The 21,605-nt window shown below is 44.4% G+C and overlaps 1 protein-coding gene across 1 annotated transcript in view; it reads right to left on the minus strand.

Annotated features, from left to right (window-relative positions):
• LOC135036294 (zinc finger protein 706-like) overlaps nucleotides 1–21,605 on the minus strand; it is a 125,918-nt gene that overhangs the window by 48,589 nt on the left and 55,724 nt on the right. The window lies entirely within an intron of this gene.

Here is a 21,605-nt window from a genome sequence, read left to right on the forward strand (position 1 = left end):
TGCATACAATAACAATGTCCATACAAACATTTTACTATGCACCAACAACTAACGTATTCAGTTAATATTCTTTTTAAAAACACAATAGCCTATTATCCACAAGTGAGACAATACAGTTTTGTGTATTTATATTTTCTAGACTCAAATTTTTTACATCAAACAAATTAGGAGTTGAGATTGACTTACTATATGTAAGGAATACATAGCCAGCAAACATCTTAAAAATCAAGTAAAATACTGATGCCGGCATCCCGAAGTATATCCCGACAGGGGTGAGTTTACTAAGCTAACCCTCCCTTTCAACAGCCAAACCCTAACTACCTCTGTTCGCAGCCTAACCCTAACCTCCCTCTCTCCCACTAAAGCCTAATCCTTATCCCTTCCGTGTCGGCTAAACCTCAACCCCACCTGCCCCTCCCCGGCACTAATCAGAGCTCAGCAGCTATACTTACAACGGTAGGGAACCCGGCTGTTGGAGATCAGGCTTCAGTATCTTGACCCTGTCGGGTGTCGGGATTCTGGCATCGACAGCTGGGATCTTAACCACATCCCATTCAATAAGTAAGACCACTCATGTGTGTAATGTTCTCTATTTCAGACTAATTTCCCACCAGGTCAGACCATTGCTTCCCCTCATGTCCATTATACTGCACCATATATCAGTTATACTGTCCTAACTCAGTTGTAAGATGGCACGGCTGGCAGAAACATGGTCATACTGTACATTGAGATGCGTAATGTTATCAGATTTCTGTATTTACAGGGCACATTAGCAGCCGACATTTATCACTAACTTGTCGAGTTAGCGACGGTACACACTGTGCAGCGCTGTTGACAATGGCACAATGTATCATTACCCGCTGCATTTAAAATGCATGCTGCCATTCCCTGGTGCGCGATCGGCTGTACACCTTAGACGATGTGCATGATATAAAGTTCTAATCCGCATCTGAACGATATATTGCCTAATGTGTACAGTACCTTTTCACTATATTCAGGCCAATTCAGTAATTTTGTATGAGGATCTTCACCTGTCTTGGTGTGGGGAAATTAATACCTTTTTATTTTTTTTAAACTACACTGTTATTCCAGTGGTTCTTAACCCCAACCCTCAAGTGACCCCAACAGATGTGTTCAGGATTTCTGGCTGTAGAAACGGGGATAATTATCAACCCATGTCAACTCAGCTGTGCGTGGTAGGGGGTGTTTAATACGCAGGGAGGGGTGGATAGTGGAGTGGGATTTATATTCATCATTTTCCAGTGGGAGGGAAAATTGCTTGACTACAGATATCTCCAGATCCTGAAAATAGATTACTTCGATTTCACTGTATAAAACTGTATACCAGGTGTGTGGAGCTGGAGCAGGAACCAGCTGCTGGAAGGCTGATATCTCTGGTTCTGGGAATAGTCAAGATAAGCTGCCAGTGTCCACCAAAAGAGGATAGCCTCCAATAGGCCCTACACACTGGGCGATAATACTCAAAGATATGAACGATCTCGTTCATTAATGAATGAGATAACGTTCATATCTTTGAGTGTGGAGGCTCCAGTGACGAATGACGCGCGGCCCCGCGCTCGTTCATCGCTGCTGCCCCGTCGCCTGTGCATGCAGGCCAATATGGACGATCTCGTCCATATTTGCCTGCACTTCTATGGAGCCGGGTGACGGGGGGAGTGAAGAAACTTCACTCCCCCGTCACTGCCCCTCCGCCGCCGGGTCGCCCATATCTGCCGTCGGGCAGCTCGGCGGCGGATCGCTCAATATGTGTAGGGCCCTTAAGTCAGACATAACCCGAGATCTGGTTGGGTAGAGCAATTAACAGGCTTGGATGGGGACCACTGCTTTGAAGTCAGATATCTCCGGTTCCCTAGGGCCGATTTAAAAAAAAATCTGGTACCCCTGGAAAAAGGGGTCCATATGCCTAGGGCCCTTATACTCCTGGGGCCCTTGAGCAACTTCCCATTGAGCTCATTCACATAAATGGCCCTGTATTGGGATACTTGAGGACTGGAGTTGAGAAACCCTGTACTAAAATTCACCTTGAATAATATATTTTCCCTTGAGGGGTCAATAGTGTAATGATTCATTTTGTGATTAGTAATCATTTAAACCTTAGAGTGGAAGCGATTTCCTATACATTATAAAAGTATGCTTTAGTCTTCATACTACTGTTTTGATATTCTGAACAGAGAACCTAATTTTTCAGCAGGATTGCTGTATGAAATGTTGCAGCTCCACTGCATCCTCAAAGACTAGGAAGACTTGCACAATAAATGAAGCCCAGGTCATACAGCATATTAGAAGATAATTTACAGTTGTTGCATATCCCAAATTCAGCCCATACACTTAACCCTGCTTTTCTCAAGCCAGAAGTGAATCGATGACAAACAGCAGCCTTTCTGGAAATTGGTTACTGCAAGTTTAAAACACTGGACATTGGAGAATGGATTGCATTGTAATACTGCGGTGCATGCTGGGAAACACCTGGTTCCTAGCTAACAAGCAATGCCTGGTCAGGCCTTGCATATGCCCATTCCAAGCACTTTCAGGTAATTAGTGTCTTATAGCCGTTAATGATGGGGGATGTGAGTAATCAATGTCGGCATAGCTTCTTAATACCTGTTTTAAAGGGATCCGGCTATATTGGTTTACCTATCCATGATTATTTTGAAGTGTTAATAACAGTTAAATTACTTTGTTAGAATAAGATACATGCTGGCATTTTTTTTCCTATTAGACTGCCCAATTCAGGTTTTGATTATTTTTTTGCATGTCTACCCACTAGCAGGGGATGGCAATAAGCGGCCCTATAGCATGTTGAACTACAGATCCCAGCATACAGGAGTGGACAATAAGAGGTCCCACTGCTGCTGTTGAACTACAGATCCCAGCATGCCCTGACAGCAACACTGTGGCAGAGTATGTTGGTATGTATCGGTCCAATGCAGCAGGAAAGCCACTTATTGCTCACCCCTGCAACTAGTAAAGGCTTCATGAGAAGGCAACTCAAAAAAGTAAAGTAAACGATGCAAGCTGCCATTTATTGGTTAATGATTTTGTGATGCAGTCACTAATTCTACCAGTTGGGCCTGGTTAAATCGTCTCACATTGATTTCAGGGACCAATTCTGTACCTTGCTGCCAACAGTAGAGCTGGTCTGATTAATAGTATGTATGTGCAAAAAGAGCTGAGATCGGGGTCATGCATGGGTAGTACTGTGCCAAGCTTGTAACTGCCCTGTTTGTCCTAAGTGAGAGGGCAGGATCATATTCGTTCCATACCTGTAGGAGAAAGGCCTGCCTTAATTCCTCATTAGTATCATCCAGGCTCCCCACCACTTGTTCTCACTTAAGGATTTAAATGTTATAAAATGGCATGCTGGCACTGCAATACCAACAGTATGTCACCACCATCAGTCAGACATGAAAACTTTTCTTTTTTTAAGAATCTACTTAATGTATTCTTTGTATAGAACCACATTTTTGTACTGCAGTCTCAATTTCAAATGTATCAAATCAGCAATATAAAATGTACCTAAACCACGTTTCCAGACTTCTTTTCTTTTGTCTAAAAAAAAAATATACCCATGAAAAGAAAGGAGACTATATCATATATATTTTTTAACAAATACCTTATTGTGTACCATAGCTCATAACTCCTTTGTGTTAATCTTCCAAGTCTTATCCTACATTCATATAAGGACATGAAGTCTGTTCTTCTTCACAGAAAAAACCTGGGTAAGAGGACTGAGATTACAAGTTTGTGGACTACTTCCCATTTTCACCTCGAGGAAACATACTTCTTTATATGCCCATACTGAATTTCGTGGCTATGGAATGTTAAGAAGTATGTAACCTGAAGGTGGGAGCTCAGCCGGATATCAAAGGGTTAACAGCTCTCTCAGCTCTTATCTTCTACCTTCCAATAAGGCATCTACAGCATAAAGATTTAGTACAATTTTAGTGTAAACATGTTAGATGCGAAAACGCCTAGTACTCATTTAACCAGGAAACAAAAGCAACATTCTGCTAAACATGTGTATTTATTGGAGTACAGACTGAGTAGGTAACAACTGTTATTGATTCTGTTAATACCGTTACCTCTGTCTCTGTCTGTATCATTATTGGCCTGTCTTCTTCCATTTCACTGTGTATGCTGCCATACCTTCTTGCACAATATGACTGGCAATCACAGTGTCAACTGGATGTTTTATTTCTGTGTGATCTTCAGGAAAGCTTCAGGAGGTGGTAGAGAGGTTGGCAGGCTTAGTACCCACTTAATAGGTTATCTTCATTAACCACATAAAGAATGAATCACTAACAGTTTAAATGAGTTCCATCACTGATAAGCTAGTTGTTTATAAACAAGTATCACAATTGTCATTCACTTTCATCACAGATTTAGCGGCTTTGGCTACACTACACTGTGGGGGGACATGTACTAAGCAGTGATAAAAGTGGAGAAGATGCCCATAGCAACCAATCAGCTGCTCTGTTTATAGTATGCAAATTATAAATGTTACATCAATGCTGATTGGTTGCCATGGGCAACTTCTCCACTGGCTCACTTCTCCACTTTTATCACTGCTTAGTACATGCCTCCTTGTATCTCATCGCTATTCAATTAGAAATCCACATTATCATTGCTCTCAGAGTTCATGCACATTTTTGCTCACACCTCCAGAGTAGGTGAAAATGTCAGGACACAGAACAGTTACCTCTAGGACACCCCTCCAAATAGTCACTATTTAGAGGTTTTAAAATAGTAAAATCTGGTCATTAAGGACATGTCATTTTTATCTAATGGTCTCTAAAAAGCAGAAAAATGGGTTTAATTATGTAAGACATGTATGTCGGGTGTTGTACTGATAGGAAAGGGTTTCAGTAACTGCAGACATATACATACATACTACTAAGACATTTTAAGGTACTCCAAAATACTATGGACACTTTGCTTGCTATAGACTTGCTGGCTATCATTCTAACTGGAGAGCAGGAAACCAGGAGCACGGTTCATGAAAGTATCAAACGAGATGCACTTTAACTTGGGATTTCACACTACGGGGCTAACCGAATCTGTTCCATAACGTATTTATTCATTTACACTCCAATTCCTTTTGAAACTGCCAAATAAGGAACTACAAGGTGTAATCTCAGCGAGAATGTGAAAGCTTACATTAATTCCAGGTGCTTACATAGGGGTCTAGAGTTCTGAATATGTTTACAATGCAACAGGTCAGAAGTTGGATATGTTGCCTGGTTGCAGCTGGTGAAAAGGAACCACATCGACCCTGCACAGGATTTGGTCCCCTTCAACCAGCCGCAACTAAGCATATAAAGTTCTGCGTCAGTTTTCACATACCCACATCAACTCACTGAAAATACATAGAAAGGTAAAAAGTATGTTTTGTGTGTGCAAATGGACACATATATGAATATTTTTATCTATAAGCAATATATTTGACAATGTATAGAAAAAAAATATGTGATAACTTTATAGATTTGTGGATTATGCTTTGTATTTGCAGGTTTGTGCTGTGATGTTACTGTGTTCTTATCCCTAAATCATATTTTTTTTTCAGCGTGGTCTTGAGCATTTCCCACAAAGTGCCACCATTGTATATGAATTTGCATAACCAATAAATATTCAGGATTATATTCAGCATTTACCAATTTTATCTGCAAGGTGATTTAAGTGCGATTTTCCTCTCCTCTTCCTCATCTATTCTAAAGCACAGCTCAGGTCTGGGATAGAGTTTAGCTAGACAAGGGACCACTATTTACTATGCTGAAGAGGATTATGATGAGAATGTGTAATAAGCCTTTCAACATGACTTCTACATGAAACAAGTAAAGAAATAAATGTTTAAGAGTTTTTTTTTTAAATATAATATACAGCACTGTCTGAAAGCTGCTTTTATGTCATGCAAGTAGCAGGTATGCTTTAAGCCACCTAAATACACAGAGGTCGGATAATCCAGCACACCCTATCAACTACTCTGTCGTCAGCACAGTATGTTTCCAATTTAAACACATATGTAAATCAACAAATATTGCCCATTATTCTGAAAGGAGTCTGAAGCCCCGTACAGACTGGTCGACAAAAGAGTACGATATGAATGGTAACAATCTTTTTTGCAAAATCCATCGTTCATATCCTCCAGTGTGTGGATGAACGATGAGCGACCCGCGGGTCAATCTCATTTATCCATGATCTACCGAACATGCAGATCATTGTTAACTATATAGTTGAGCTGCATGTTCAGGGAGTGCGGGGGATGACGTCACTGAACGATATCATTCATCAATATCGTTCAGTGTGTGTGTGGCTGAACAATGAGCACACCCGCGGGTCGTTCTCGTTTATCCATGATCTACCGAACATGCAGCTCAAGGTTAACTACAGTATATCGTTGAGCTGAATGTTCAGGGAGTGCGGGGGATGAGGTCACTGAACGATATCCTTAATCAAATATCGTTCAGTGTGTATGCACTGGTGATCTCCCCTAATTAGCAATCAGCGATATAGCACTGACTGCCAACTAGGGGAGGTCGCCCAGTGTGTATCCAGTTTGAGCCTCTATGGTGTAACAGTTGTTGCTGCCAGATCGGATTTGATATGGTTAGGACCAGGTGATCATTTTAGCCTCACACACATACCAATTTTGGAAGATTTCTCATCTAGCCATCAGAATTACTATATTATGAAAATGGGCAACCCATTTAGATAAGCAAAATTAAGTCAAAATGAAATAGCACTGGAATGTCAGGGATATACTCCTAACTGTTTGGTGACATTGTATAAAAGGATGCTAGGCTGCTTTTGTGGTGGGGAATAGAATTTAAATCTAAAACTTGCCACAGGCAATACATTAAATCATTATCAGGGATGTTGATGAATGTAGCTGGTATCTGTTTTAAGGCCCATATAGACGGGCCGATGCGGGAGAGATGTGTGCTGAGCGAACCGCTCAGCACACATCTCTCCCGCCGCTCAGCACAGCGCGATCTGTGCTGAGCGTGCGGGGGGAGACGGGGGGCGCTCATTTCACCCAGCGGGTGAAATGAGCGACCCGCTAGATTGGCCTGCACTGCAGGCCAATCTAGCAGCAGCGATAGCGATGCGCGGGGGTGCGCATCGCTATCGCTGTAGGGGGTACATACGGAGCGATAATGCTCAAATTCTAAGCAATCTAGTCAGATTGCTTAGAATATCGCTCAGTGAGTACCCCCCTTTAGTGGTCATCATCCAGCACATCTACAGGGCTTAAGTGATGTCAGAAGTCATCCACTGGCCATTAATAATATCACTCAGTCCGTCTAGAAGGATCAGTTGTTTGTAACCAGCTTTAGATTAACATCAGCACAAGAAATGAAAGACCAGAGCTCCATGTGACTTCACTGCGAAGGAAATATCAGACTATGGAGCTTTTAATAGCTTTGGGCCGTGCAGTCTCTAAAAGCCCATACACAATAGAGGATTTTTTCCAGCGATTTGAGCGTCAACGGCGGCTTTGTACGATCTATCATTCAAATTGTCTAGTGTGTACACAGCGAACGATGCAGACACCCGTGCTCAGTAGTCGTCCATGCATGCAGCTCAATCTTCACTACGTCGCTGGTGAAATCGCTCATATTGGCATGTGCGTACGCAATAACCTATCTCCAATGTGGGCGATTTGACCAATTTGAAAGATCTGGAACTGATGTGTGCACTGGCTACCATAAATAAGGCACAAAAAACCAGCTTCACAAACTCCCAGGAGATCGTTTGTAAAATCATTGTGTGTACACTCAATATCGTTTGTCAGAGACTCCGGGAAGTTCAAAGGAAATCGCTCATCTTCCAAATTGTTCATCTTTCAAGTCTTTTAGTGTGTATGGGCCTTTAGATACACAGTAAACACATTTGAGCAATTATTAGTTCTGTGATTGTAAAGACCAATCAAAAAGGTATGTATGCATATATTTTACAGAAAATACCACATATTTATTAACACAAACAAAATAAAATTACTTCCAAATGAGATATTTATTAAAGATCGTTACACAAAATACCTTATTAACATAGGCGTACACAGGAAATTGTAGGATATGTTAACTTCTATCATGTTGAGGATATTGGAAACTATAGACAATTTTGAGTGTATTTTAAATTGATTATTTTTTTCCTGGGATATGGTGAGGAATGATTGGAACACACAATAGAAAAAAAAAAAAAAAAAAAAAACACCCCAACAAAACCGTATTTAGTTTGGGTATAGTTAACAATATCCAACCACACTGTCTTTAACAGAGAACTTGGCACAGAGGTTTTAGGTAGGAATAGTCTTATTAAATGAATACAACATTTAGGTTTAACTAAAGAGATAATGATGACCAGACGTATTCAAAGCTGATTGCTAGTTTCATGATGCCATACCATAAAACAATATTTATTAAAAAAAAAAAAAAAAGTTATAGTGAATCAATCATGGAGATTACTTCACCATACTACAAAGTATCAAGACTAGAGAGATAGGGCAAAGCCCCAGACTTGGCAAGAGAGTGTCCGGCAGAATGTACTGAACTGAAAGATTAAAAAGACCTGACAAAAACAAAAAAAAAACCCCCAAAAAAAAACCACAATCAAAAAAATATTTTCCGTAATCATTTCCATAGCTATAATGGCTGTTACAATAATTAAAAAGGAAATTTATGGTAGACTTACCATTGTTAAATCTCTTTCTGCAAGGTACACTAGATTCCACAGGGAATAACATCGGGGTGTAAAGCTGGATCTTGATCCGAGGCACCAAGAGGCTAAAGCTTTAAATGTTCCCAGGATGCACTGCACCACCTCTTCTATAGCCCTACCTCAAGGCACTGGAGCTGTTTTGTTAACCAGTCCAATGCAGTAGCAGGTAAGAGACGGTAGATGTTAGTCACATAGAACCACATTCTCACGACAGGAGAAGGGACTAGCAGCTATGCCAAATAAACCCAAAGAAGCTAAGTGCGTCAGGGTGGGCGCCCTGTCTAATCCAAGTGTACCCTGCATAAAGATTTAACAATGGTAAGTCTACCATAAATCTCCTTTTCTGCAGCAGGGTACACTGGTATTCCAAAGGGAATAACATCGGGGATGTCCTAAAGAACCCGGCATTCAAAAGCATCATCCTGGGAGGCGGAAGTATCAAAAGGCATAGAACCTGATGAACGTGTTCACTGAGGACCATGTAGCCGCCTTGCCCAACTGTTCTGCGGATGCGCCACGGCGGGCCGCCCAAGAAGGTCCAACCGACCGAGTAGAATGGGCCTCGATAGTAGCAGGAGCTGGCAGTCCAGCCTGCGCATAAACTTGTGCAATCACCATTCTAATCCATCTGGCCAAGATCTGCTTATTCGCAGGCCAGCCACGTTTGTGAAAACCAAAAAAGTACAAAAAGGGAATCTGACCTCCTGATAGAGGCAGTCCTTTCCACATAAATACGGAGAGTCTGTACCACGTCCAAATATCTTACTTTGGAGGACAAACCAGAAGAACATGAAGGCCGGAACCACAATCTCCTAGTTAAGGTGAAAAGAGGATACCACCTTAGGTAAATAACCAGGGCGAGTTCGAAGAACTGCCCGGTCACTGTGAAAAATCAGAAAGGGTGGACGAAGTCAGACACCCTCCTAGCAGAAGCAATAGCCAACAGAAACACGACCTTAAGCGTAAGGCATTTAAGGTCCACTCAAGAGGTTCAAATGGAGACTCTTGCAGGGCATTTAAAGACGACAGACAGATCCCATGGAGCTATAGGAGGGACATAGGGAAGCTGATCCTTAGAACACCATGAGTGAAAGTGTGAACGTCAGGAAGAGACGCAATTTTTCTCTGAAACCACACAGACAAGGCAGATATATGAACCTTGAGGGAGGCCAGACGAAAGCCCAAGTCTAAGCCTTGTAGTAGAAAAGCCAAAAGTCTGGAAGTTTTGAAAGTATATGCATCATAATTCTTAGCAGCACTCCATGTGAAGTAAGAATTCCAGACCCTGTAATAAATCCGAGCCGAAGCTGGTTTACGGGCCTTCAACATAGTTTGTATGAAAGCCTCAGAGAATCTTTTTGCTCTCAGGAGTGATGCTCAAGAGCCACGCCGTCAAAGCCAGACTGGCCAGGTATGGGTAGACACAAGGGCCCTGAACGAGGTGGTCTGGGCGTTGAGGAAATAGAAGAGGACGCTCTATCGAGAGACCCTGCAGGACTGAGAACCAATGCCGTCTGCGCCACGCTGGGTCGACTAGAAGTAGTATTCCTCCTTCTTGCTTGAACTTCCGTATTACCCTGGGCAGGAGTGACACTGAAGGGATCACATATGGCAGCCGAAAGTTCCATGGAATTGCCAGTGCGTCCACGAATGCTGCTTGAGGATCCCTTGTCCTTGCTCCGAAGACCGGAACATTGTGATTGTGTCGAGATGCCATCAGGTCTACATCTGGTAGGCCCCACTTGTCCACTAGGAGTTGAAAGACTTCTAGATGAAGGCTCCACTCTCCTGCGTGCACGTCCTGACGACTGAGGAAGTCCGCTTACCAGTTGAGGACTCCCAGAATGAACACTGCCGATATGGCGGACAGATGGTGTTCCGCCCATTGGAGGATATTTGACACTTCCATCATATCCATGCGGCTTCGAGTGCCGCCTTGATGATTTATGTACGCCACCGTGATGGTATTGTCTGATTGTACTTGAACAGGCCTGTTCTGTACAAGAGTCAGGGCCAGTGTCAACGCATTGAACACTGCCCGCAATTCCAGAATGTTTATCGGGAGGAGAGATTCCTCCCTGGTCCACCGACCCTGAAGAGAGTGTTGCTCCAACAACGCGCCCCAACCTCACAGTTGTCAAGAGGACCCAGTTGGAGATCCAGAAGGGACGGCCCCCTGCTCAACAGTTGGTCCTGTAACCACCAGCTCAGTAACAGACGAACCTCTGGAGTCAAGGAGATCATTTGAGACCTGATCCTGTGAGGCAGGCCGTTCCACTTGGAAAGGATTAACCTCTGCAGAGGGCGGGAATTAAATTGAGCGTACTCTACCATGTCGAATGCCGACATCATGAGGCCTAGTACTTGCATCGCCGAGTGTATTGACACTATCTGGCGAGAGAGGAAGTATCTGATCCTGTCCTGAAGTTTCAGGACCTTCTCTGGAGACAAGAACAATCGTGTTGTGTGTGTCCAACAATGGGGGTAATTCCAAGTTGATCGCAGAAGGATTTTTGTTAGCAATTGGGCAAAACCATGTGCACTGCAGGGGAGGCAGATATAACATGTGCAGAGAGAGTTAGATTTGGGTGGGGTGTGTTTAATCTGCAATCTAATTTGCAGTGTAAAAATAAAGCAGCCAGTATTTACCCTGCACAGAAACTAAATAACCCACCCAAATCTTACTCTCTCTGCACATGTTATATCTGCCTCCCCTGCAGTGCACATGGTTTTGCCCAATTGCTATCAAAAATCCTGCTGCGATCAACTTAGAATTACCCCCAATGCCCCCAGGTGCACCATGCTCTGAGCAGGGTCCAGCGAGGACTCCTTCCAGTTGATGAGCCACCCGTGGGCTTGTAGAAATGGAACGTCAGTTCCAGATGACAGAGGAGAACCTCTGGGGTGTTTGCCAGGATCAGCAAGTCGTCCAGATACGGCATGATCCCGACAACCTGACGGTGGAGAAGAGCCGTCATGACTGCCATGACCTTGGTGAAGATCCGAGGAGCCGTGGTCAGTTCAAACGGCAGAGCCCTGAATTGATAATGTAGGTTGCCAATAGCAAACCGCAGATATTGCTGATGCGACAAGGCAATAGGAATGTGCAGGTAAACATCCTGTATGTCCAGGGATACCATATAATCCTTGGGTTCCATGACCAGTACAATAGTTCATATGAAATTTGGATACCTCCCAAATTAGTTTAAAGATTTGAGGTTGAGTATAGGCCGGGAGAACCCATTTGGTTTCGGGACTAGAAACAGGGTCGAATAGTAGCACCTGCCTCTTTGAGACAGAGGTACCGGCACAATTACTCCAGTATCTAGGGGAGATTGTACAACCAAGTGTAAAGTCTGTGCTTTTAGCGGATCTGAAGGGATAACCATCGAGCAGAACTGGTGAGGGGGACAGCTCCTGAATGAGATTGCGTACCCGTGAGAGACAACTTCCCACACCCAGGTGTCTGAAGTGGTCTTTAACCAGGCCCGGCCAAACCGCAGAAGTTGGCCTCCCACCCTGGGGTACTCCAGGGGGAGGCCCGCCCAGTCATGCCGCAGGCTGACGGGCGGCCCAAGATTGCTTAGACTTGGGCTTGGTGGTTTTGGAAGTACGAGCCTGTCTCGGGGACGCCTGACCCTTTGCTTTACCTGGAGATCGAAAGTGGTACTCTTAGCCTTCGGAGCAGAAGGATTAGTACTTGGGAGAAATGCAGTCTTAGCTGTTGCCAAGTCAGTCACGATCTTGTTCAGATCCTCCCCAAATAGTATGTCTCCCTTAAAAGGGAGAACTTCCAAGGTCTTTTTGGAGTCCAGGTCCAGACTAGGTCTAAAATGACATGTAGAATACTTAAGTGTTACACAGCGTTGGCAAGACAGGCGGTTTAACAGAGGGGACAGTACCCAGCAGTCCCGCAGATCAGCCCAGCTATCTCAGCAGGGAGTGAGGGAGAGAGAAATGCAGCTCCAGGGCGGGAACACCAGCAGTAGATGGCGCCCAGAGCTGGGGTAGGGGCTACAGGTCAGCGCCTTATCCCCTCTGCTGGACTTCACCACTGGGTACTATGGAGCCTATTACAGACAGATTTTTGGTAAATCCGACCTGTGCTCCCTGCCCTGGTGGATATAGTGGGGTACCTGTATGGCCACAGTGTCAACGCCAGCAGAGCGGACTGTGACCGGATTGCGATTTACCGGCGGGTCCCACCTGGGGGACACTCTTACCTCCTCCCTGTCATGCAGCCACGCGATCCAGGAGAGCAGCAGCAGTGGTGTGCCTAGAAACAAGTGCGTCTCCACTGCAAGTACCAGGGAACCAGGCCACAGGAGTATGCAGCGCCACTGAGGGAAGTGATGGAGCAGCAGCACAGCATGGCAGAATTACATAAAAGTGCTGCGGACCTTGAAGTCTTATTAAAGCTCTTTTCAGGGCTGCCTAGCGCAGCCCCCCCTGTTAGTGACCTGCACTACAGGCACCAACTTACAAAGTGAGCTCCAGTGCTTGGAGGCGGGGCTATAGAGGAGGCGGTGCAGTGCATCCTGGGAACGGTCAAAGCTTTAGCCTGTTGGTGCCTCGAATCAAGATCCAACTCTACACCTCGATGTTATTCCCTTCAGAAACATAGTTTAAATTGTATAGAGTGGTTTTTACCTTGGGTACAGCTGGTAATGGTAAAGCAATGTACAGCAGTGGTTGCCAAACTGGGCGCAGTGGCACAGGGAGGGGTACCTCAGGACCAAATTACATTATTTAGAAGTCCATGTAATAGTCAGAACCAGACCTGGTGGCTGCCAATCATAAAATGTGACAAACAGAAATGCAACCCTGACCTCCACTACATAACTGATCCAAATGGTGACATAAGCACAATTTATACTTATCAGATACTTATGGCATAGAGGTACCATCAAAATAAATGCTGATACTCTAGGGCGCCACAATTCAAAAAAAGTTTGGGAACCACTGGTACAAAGTGTTTAGAGTTGGCACAGTTAGGAAGCCTTATTTAAGTATTACTTGTGGTTTAGATTAGTGAGAAGATCAGCAGCATCATCATAGATTGGATCAGATGACCTATAGGGATCTGCACTGGAATACAATAAACAAAGTACTATTGCTATGCTGAAATACGGGTATGTAATGTGTAAGATTGGGGCAGATGTTTTAAGCCTGGAGAAGTGATAAACCAGTGATAAGTGGAAGTTGATAACACACCAGCCAATCGGCTCCTAACTGTCGATTTACATATTAGAGCAGATTGGCTGGTGTGTTATCACCTTATCACTGTTTTGTCACTTCTCCAGGCTTAATACATCTGACCCTATATTCCAACAGCATGTGGGAAACATTTACAATGCCTTTGGTTACAGCACTAAGGAAACATATTAAGATAAAACTTGGGTCAGTTATAGTGTTGTAATGAAAGGTATATCCAACCTAATCTTCACATCAACTCATAGCCCGTCAGCAGGAGAAAGTGTCCACACATAGGGTAGAAATGCTCCCTTTGAAGAATAAAAAATAATCAGACACACAATATCACTCGTATAATGACGTATACAAATCCATACTGTGAATTATTAGTAGTTGCTGCAGCATCAAAGTCCAAATATTCTTATGTCACACATCTGTGACGTAACATAACGTATGCAGTAGGCGCGGCCAGAACTGAAGAAGAAATGGCTTTTAGAGATGCCCAACCCATTTCATTCAGTGCATTCATCAGCTGAGGACATATCTGGAAGACATAAGAAAATAAAACACACCACCTCTATAGCTGGTCACCATCATATTTACAGGTTAAAATCCTAATTAAATCAAAGAAAGAGCTTCTGTAAGTTCCAAACAAGAAAACTAGCTGATCACCAAAAAAAAAAAATAATAAAAAAAAAAATCTCCAAACATCTGTTTAAAAATACCTTGGCGAGCTATCACGGGCAGTAGACGGCCTTCCGAGGCTTCACTTGCAAGCCTCAGCTACTATGAGTCATTTAAGAGTCATTTTCTCTTTTATCATCTTTATGTCCCATTGGTCCCAACCCTAAGCAAGGTACACACTGGACGATGTGCAAACGACACATGATTGTCCCGATTTCCCTTGGACTCCAGAACAACAATACTGTGCAATCCTTCAAACGACCTAAGTCGTTTGCATGTTAACGATATACATGTATACTAGAAGATTTAAACAAAATTGTTAAAGATATCCTCAGATCTAAGATCTGAAGAGGGGATAAGCGATGCATGGGAGCACACGATAGAGCGTACATACTGGATGATGTGTCTTTCTGATCTGGCTTAAAGCTGGGTACACACTAGACAATGTGATTGTTAACGGACACGATACATCGACCGTCCCGTACACTGAACGATAAAGTGTGTGACATATTGTTCAGTGGCCACATCCAGAAGCATGGTGTTGTTCAAAAGGAATACATAATAAATGCATGCGGTCATATGACAGACACTGGCATCCCGTTCTGCACTGCAGGTCGATCATAAGACGCGATAAACTACCAGCAGGAGAGCGCTATATAGTCCGTACACACTAGATGATTGGAACAATAAATCGGTCCGATCGCTGTATTGAACGATATATTGTCTGGCATGTACCCAGTTTAAGTCTCTGCTGTATGCCCTGCTTAACCCATAACCTTATATTTTATTGAAATTCAGGTGATATCTGCAGGCCATAGGACAGAGATTAAAGCTGGGTACACACCTAAATGATAGTGAGACCCAGTGATGCGATGTAATGATACATTGCATTGCCATACACACGACACAATGCATGGTATGACAACACAATATATAGTACATGCTTCATGTAACACTGCATTGCTAGTGGAATCGCAGATCAAATGGGACAATGCAAACACCAAATTAATCAAACTATGAATTGTTTGGATTTGATGATACACACTATACGATGGTCGTTGCGATCCACTGCAGATCATAACATTGTCCAATGTATCATACAGTGTACACAGCTTAAGATTGAATATGAGCTTATTAGCCTGAAGCAGCCGACATTTGCATCACATGATCACCTAATTAGGGTGGTCATGCAGTGCCAGCAGCACATCAGAGATCAGTGGAGCAGTGGTTCCCTCCTTCAGTCTCAGAAAACAGCTACACGAGTCCTGCTTACTTCATTAGAGTAAAACTGGGTACACACTGAGCTATATGTGGTCCGATCTGGCGGATCAGACAACATATCACTCACATCGGCGTACATCGGGCATTGTGCATGCCCAATAAGCGGGTGGCCACGGTGGCTAGCGACATGGTCAGGTTACATGTGCTGCATATCTATATATGTTATATTAAAAGAAAGCCAATATCCGTCTGGTTGCCAGAGGTTACACATGCACATATTTTATTATTTTGTATGAGACATAGGTGTTTTATTCCACGGTTTATATCATTTTATATTTAACCATTTTTATTAATCAAGAAGCAATTGGTAGTTGGGCAGAAAGCATTAACATTCTTCAAGCTCCAGATTTAAAGATCAGGCTCTAGAATAATGCTAGAAAAATGAATGTTTGAAGAGTAAAAGTTTCTGGACCCCATGGCGGAAGATTGGGCATAATAAAATACATATGACAGAATATATTTACTGTGTACATACACAGCACATAACACGCACACATTGGATGTAAGGGATACAATACATAGCCACCCTGGACATACACTAAACCAGAGGTTCCCAAACTTGGTCCTCAAGGCACTCTAACAGTTCAGGTTTTAAGGATAACCATGCTTGGGCAGAGGTGACAATTAGGACATCAGCCCATTTGATTTAACCATCTGTTCTCAGCCATGGACATCCCTAAAACCTGGATTGTAATGGTGCTTTGAGGACAGAGGGGCAGATGTATTAAGCCTGGAGAAGGGATAAAGCAGTGATAAGTGGAAGGTGATAACGCACCAGCCAATCAGCCCTAACTGTCATTTTTCAAACCTGTAATGATTGTCTGGTGCGTTATCACTTTCCACTTATTTCTTCTCCGGGCTTAATACATCTCCCCAAGAGTTTGGTAACCACTGCACTAAACAATAAGTAGCCTAAGATATAAAACATACTGGTAAAAGCTAAATTTATATGGTCTTTCCAAACTAAGACCATGCCCTGGTAATGTTTTATTCCATACCACTGAGCAACTTTCTGGCACCTAGGTAAGCTCTGCTCTGACCTCAGGCAGTGTCATGCCAAACCTGCCCTAGCAGTATAAACTCCAGACGTGCGATAACTGCAAATTCCCATGCAGGGCTGCTGTCAGAAACTGCCGGGCCAGGGACTGACAAAATACACCCCCCCGCGTGACATATGCTGCGTTGCAGTGTACAGTCAATTTTTGCTAAACGCCTTATTGGTAAGTGAAGTTGCTGGCTAAAAACCAAGGTGCTGCGATTGCTGTGCTTACAGGGCCCCTGCACATGACGGTGTAGGTGCAAGCTGATATCCGCTATAGGCATCTGACACTTCTAAGCCATGCACACACACTCTTGTTCAGTCAACACATTTACTCTTCTTTGTTCATCTCCTGATCCAGGCTGCTCATCAGGCGGGCGGCTCCTCCTCTTTGGTGCAGAAAAATTAGCCCTTACAAACCTGACATATCTGAGCAGTAAGAATAAATGTCAGGTTGCCCAGTAAGAAACTGCAAAGAGCTCCTGCCCTCTGTTCCATGCAAAATCTGTAACATGCATAAAAGAATTCAGTAGAAGAACTGGAAGCCCTTTATGCTTTCAAAGAAAACAATCATTCTATACAATAGATAAGCAAAGGCAAAACATCTGCCAAATTATCCTTTAAAGGAAGAGTGTAGCTGTGCAGGACTATTGAGCAATCATTGTAACAACAGTCAGTAGCATTTCCAGGAGAAGCAAGCAGCTGCCAAATACTAAACCTAAGGGAGCTGAAAGATCCCTGAAGAAGAAGTAGGGTTGTTGAACCACCAAAATGCAATAGTAAGGCTAACACATACAGTATAAAAGGGGTTAGATTTATTATGCCTTTTAAAATCCAGTAGCCCGTGTCCTGGGCCTAAAAAATAAGATTTTACTTACCGATAAATCTATTTCTCGTAGTCCGTAGTGGATTGCTGGGACTCCGTCAGGACCATGGGGATTAGCGGCTCCGCAGGAGACAGGGCACAAAAATAAAGCTTTAGGATCAGGTGGTGTGCACTGGCTCCTCCCCCTATGACCCTCCTCCAAGCCTCAGTTAGGATACTGTGCCCGGACGAGCGTACACAATAAGGAAGGATTTTGAATCCCGGGTAAGACTCATACCAGCCACACCAATCACACCGTACAACTTGTGATCTGAACCCAGTTAACAGTATGACAAACGTAGGAGCCTCTGAACAGACGGCTCACAACAATAACAACCCGATTTTCTTGTAACAATAACTATGTACAAGTATTGCAGACAATCCGCACTTGGGATGGGCGCCCAGCATCCACTACGGACTACGAGAAATAGATTTATCGGTAAGTAAAATCTTATTTTCTCTGACGTCCTAGTGGATGCTGGGACTCCGTCAGGACCATGGGGATTATACCAAAGCTCCCAAACGGGCGGGAGAGTGCGGATGACTCTGCAGCACCGAATGAGAGAATTCCAGGTCCTCTTTAGCCAGGGTATCAAATTTGTAGAATTTTACAAACGTGTTCTCCCCCGACCACGTAGCTGCTCGGCAGAGTTGTAATGCCGAGACCCCTCGGGCAGCCGCCCAGGATGAGCCCACCTTCCTTGTGGAATGGGCCTCGACAGATTTAGGCTGTGGCAGGCCTGCCACAGAATGTGCAAGTTGAATTGTGCTACAAATCCAACGAGCAATCGTCTGCTTAGAAACAGGAGCACCCAGCTTGTTGGGTGCATACAGTATAAACAGCGAGTCAGATTTTCTGACTCCAACCGTCCTTGAAATATATATTTCCAATGCCCTGACAACGTCCAGCAACTTGGAATCCTCCAAATCGCTAGTAGCCCCAGGCACCACAATAGGCTGGTTCAGGTGAAACGCTGACACCACCTTAGGCAGAAACTGAGAACACGTCCGCAGTTCTGCCCTGTCCGAATGGAAAATCAGATATGGGCTTTTATACGATAAAGCCGCCAATTCTGATACTCTCCTGGCTGAAGCCAGGGCCAGTAGCATGGTTACTTTCCATGTAAGATATTTCAAATCCACCGATTTGAGTGGCTCAAACCAATGAGATTTGAGAAAATCCAAAACTACATTAAGGTCCCACGGAGCCACTGGGGCACAACCGGGGGCTGTATATGTAGTACTCCTTTTACAAAAGTCTGGACTTCAGGAACTGAAGCCAATTCTTTCTGGAAGAAAATTGACAGGGCCGAAATTTGAACCTTAATGGACCCCAATTTGAGTCCCATAGACAATCCTGTTTGCAGGAAATGTAGGAATCGACCCAGTTGAAATTCCTCCGTGGGGCCTTTCTGGCCTCACACCACGCAACATATTTTCTCCAATGCGGTGATAATGTTGTGCAGTCACCTCCTTCCTGGCTTTTACCAGTGTAGGGACGACCTCTTCCGGAATGCCTTTTTCCCTTAGAATTCGGCGTTCAACCGCCATGCCGTCAAACGCAGCCGCGGTAAGTCTTGGAATAGACACGGTCCCTGCTGAAGCAGGTCCCGTATTAGAGGTAGAGGCCACGGATCTACCGTGAGCATCTCCTGAAGTTCCGGGTACCAAGTTCTTCTTGGCCAATCCGGAGCCACGAGTATCGTTCTTACTCCCCTTTGCCGTATAATTCTCAGTACTTTTGGTATGAGAGGCAGAGGAGGAAACACATACACTGACTGGTACACCCATGGTGTTACCAGAGCGTCTACAGCTATTGCCTGAGGGTCTCTTGACCTGGCGCAATACCTGTCCAGTTTTTCTGCTGAGGAAGTCTGCTTCCCAGTTGTCCACTCCCGGAATGAACACTGCTGACAGTGCTATCACATGATTTTCCGCCCAGCGAAAAATCCTTGCAGTTTCTGCCATTGCCCTCCTGCTTCTTGTGCCGCCCTGTCTGTTTACGTGGGCGACTGCCGTGATGTTGTCCCACTGGATCAATACCGGCTGACCTTGAAGCAGAGGTCTTGCTACGCTTAGAGCATTGTAAATTGCCCTTAGCTCCAGTATATTTATGTGGAGAAAAGTCTCCAGACTTGATCACACTCCCTGGAAATTTTTTCCCTGTGTGACTGCTCCCCAGCCTCTCAGGCTGGCCTCCGTGGTCACCAGCATCCAATCCTGAATGCCGAATCTGCGGCCCTCTAGAAGATGAGCACTCTGTAACCACCACAGGAGAGACACCCTTGTTCTTGGAGATAGGGTTATCCGCTGATGCATCTGAAGATGCAATCCGGACCATTTGTCCAGCAGATCCCACTGAAAAGTTCTTGCGTGGAATCTGCCGAATGGAATCGCTTCGTAATAAGCCACCATTTTTCCCAGGACTCTTGTGCAATGATGCACTGACACTTTTCCTGGTTTTAGGAGGTTCCTGACTAGCTCGGATAACTCCCTGGCTTTCTCCTCCGGGAGAAACACCTTTTTCTGGACTGTGTCCAGAATCATCCTTAGGAACAGCAGACGTGTCGTCGGAAACGGCTGCGATTTTGGAATATTTAGAATCCACCCGCGCTGTCGTAGAACTACTTGAGATAGTGCTACTTCGACTTCCAACTGTTCTCTGGACCTTGCCCTTATCAGGAGATCGTCCAAGTAAGGGATAATTAAGACGCCTTTTCTTTGAAGAAGAATCATCAATTCGGCCATTACTTTGGTAAAGACCCGGGGTGCCGTGGACAATCCAAACGGCAGCGTCTGAAACTGATAGTGACAGTTCCGTACCACGAACCTGAGGTACCCTTGGTGAGAAGGGCAATTTTGGACATGGAGGTAAGCATCCTTGATGTCCAGGGACACCATATAGTCCCCTTCTTCCTGGTTCGCTATCACTGCTCTGAGTGACTCCATCTTGATTTGAACCTTTGTATGTAAGTGTTCAAAGATTTCAGATTTAGAATATGTCTCACCAAGCCGTCTGGCTTCAGTACCACAATATAGTGTGGAATAATACCCCTTTCCTTGTTGTAGGAGGGGTACTTTGATTATCACCTGCTGGGAATACAGCTTGTGAATTGTTTCCAATACTGCCTTCCTGTCGGAGGAAGACGTTGGTAAAGCAGACATCAGGAGCCTGCGAGGGGGAGACGTCTCAAATTTCCAATCTGTACCCCTGGGATACTACTTGTAGGATCCAGGGGTCCACTTGCGAGTGAGCCCACTACGCGCTGAAACTCTTGAGACGACCCCCCACCGCACCTGAGTCCGCTTGTACGGCCCCAGCGTCATGCTGAGGACTTGGCAGAAGCGGTGGAGGGCTTCTGTTCCTGGGAATGGGCTGCCTGCTGCAGTCTTCTTCCCTTTCCTCTATCCCTGGGCAGATATGACTGGCCTTTTGCCCACTTGCCCTTATGGGGACGAAAGGACTGAGGCTGAAAAGACGGTGTCTTTTTCTGCTGAGATGTAACTTGGGGTAAAAAAAGGTGGATTTTCCAGCTGTTGCCGTGGCCACCAGGTCCGATGGACCGACCCCAAATAACTCCTCCCCTTTATACGGCAATACTTCCATGTGCCGTTTGGAATCTGCATCACCTGACCACTGTCGTGTCCATAACATCTTCTGGCAGATATGGACATCGCACTTACTCTTGATGCCAGAGTGCAAATATCCCTCTGTGCATCTCGCATATATAGAAATGCATCCTTTAAATGCTCTATAGTAAATAAAATACTGTCCCTGTCAAGGGTATCAATATTTTCAGTCAG

This window comes from Pseudophryne corroboree, chromosome 2 (assembly GCF_028390025.1).
Source record: "Pseudophryne corroboree isolate aPseCor3 chromosome 2, aPseCor3.hap2, whole genome shotgun sequence".
Lineage (NCBI taxonomy): Eukaryota > Metazoa > Chordata > Amphibia > Anura > Myobatrachidae > Pseudophryne > Pseudophryne corroboree.